Genomic DNA, 1740 nt, shown 5'->3' with positions numbered 1-1740 from the left:
CAAGTGAAAGCAGACCCCAATGGTTACGTTATACAAGCTGTGAGGTATTTAAACTCGTGACAAGGGAATGAAGAGGCGCTGTGCTCCTTGCAAGGAAATCCTCACGTAAGCTTCAATGAGCGACAAGTACTTAAAACTCCTGAACCTTCAGCTGATCATCCTTGGCCAATCCGATCTCTACCAGGAACTGGCATATGTTCACCCTGGAGCTGGATTACTTCTCCATATTCTGAGTGCTTGATGACAGTACCATTGCAGGCAACTTTCTTCTTAAACACCTTCACCAGTTTGTTTTTATTGTAACCATCAGCGATCCCTTGGACGGTGGTGAGGGACTTCCTGTTGTTTCTCGGTTGGATTCTTGTATGGATATAATCCTCAGTGCCGGCAGGAAGCAGGTCATCACCCTTACTTGCATCAGTGAAGGGATCGGAAGAGTGGAGGTTCTGGATAGCGGACATACGATAGGATCCCTTTTCCTCAGTGGAAACGGCCTGCGGGAGGCGGCTGTGGGAGAAGGCAGGCGGGGGAACAGATTGCTGGGAAGTAGGGGACTCAAGGGGGTGGCAGCTGAGTCCTTGTAGGTGGCTCAGTGACTGGGCCTACAGGGTCTCACTACACAGATGGGTCTTGTAGTGATCCTCCTGTTTTCAGCCTCCCAAGCACTGGGATTACAGGCACCATGCCCAGTCTATTCATTGTTGTCCTAGCCATTTCTTTCCATTTTGTTTTTCATGGTTCTCTTAGGTTGGCTCTCTTTATCTGTTGTCTTTCTGGCTTTGTCCATTTAGAATTTCATATATGTCATTTTTGTTAGTATTTGCAAGTAGAGAAGTCAAGATAAAAATGTGCATTTAGTGGGCAGTGTAGCTGGACCAAGCTTAGTAACTTTTCATATCCTTGCTTTCAAATAATCTAGAAAATTCCCCCTTTGGCCCATACTTAAATCAACTCTCCAAAGAACACTCAGTAGGTGGGAGGGACTCTGGGACATTTAAGTATAAACTGCTCATGCATTTTTGAAACCAGTCCGAATTGTTCATTCGCTGATAGAGGAATGTAAGATGTCCAGTTCTTTTTGTACATAGTGAGTCTTTTTTATGTTTTATTTTTTTCACAGAAGAGCAAAAAATTACTTAGGACATTTTGAAATATTATGTTAGGATGGTAATGTTCTGTATTAGCAGCATCTTTTTTGTGTGAAAGGCTTCCCAGGTACTTTATAACTTGAAGAGACCATTTTGATCCTCATTGAAATGCACCTTTTTCTGACATGAGATATTATTTTATGAAGGACAGCTATAGAAAATAATATGCTAATGAAAGATGTGTTCTTTAGAGAACCAAAGAAATCAGATGACTTGCTCATGGAAGCTTTTGATGATGATAACTTACTAGACTTTCAGCTTCTTGTAGGGAGACCTCTAAGTACTGTGTCATGGTAGTTGGCTTTCTTACTGTGAGTTAGGAATAATGCCCTCCCAGAGCTTGTATTGTGTGTTCCTGCACTTCAAGCTGGCATCTACTGTTTAAGTACAGTTCCATGCAGTGTCCAAAGGTCAAAGGTATAAAGAAATCAAGGGATATGACATGAAAACTACTGAAATATTTACTGTTTCCAGAGGAATAGAAGCCCTACAATTGTGCCAGGATAGTCTGAATATGCATGCGATACTAGGAGTTATTTTGACTCTATGATCATTAACACCAGTCAACCAGAATTAGGTTGAGGAATAATAT

The 1740-nt window shown here is 41.7% G+C and overlaps 1 pseudogene; it reads right to left on the bottom strand.

Annotated features, from left to right (window-relative positions):
* Nucleotides 1-130: 130 nt before the first annotated feature.
* Nucleotides 131-461, bottom strand: LOC101590111 (annotated as a pseudogene).
* Between the last annotated feature and the right edge of the window lie 1279 nt (nt 462-1740).

This window comes from Octodon degus, unplaced genomic scaffold (assembly GCF_000260255.1).
Source record: "Octodon degus isolate 3935 unplaced genomic scaffold, OctDeg1.0 scaffold00001, whole genome shotgun sequence".
Classification (NCBI taxonomy): Eukaryota; Metazoa; Chordata; class Mammalia; order Rodentia; family Octodontidae; genus Octodon; species Octodon degus.
This window is presented reverse-complemented; position numbering and strand designations above follow the sequence as displayed.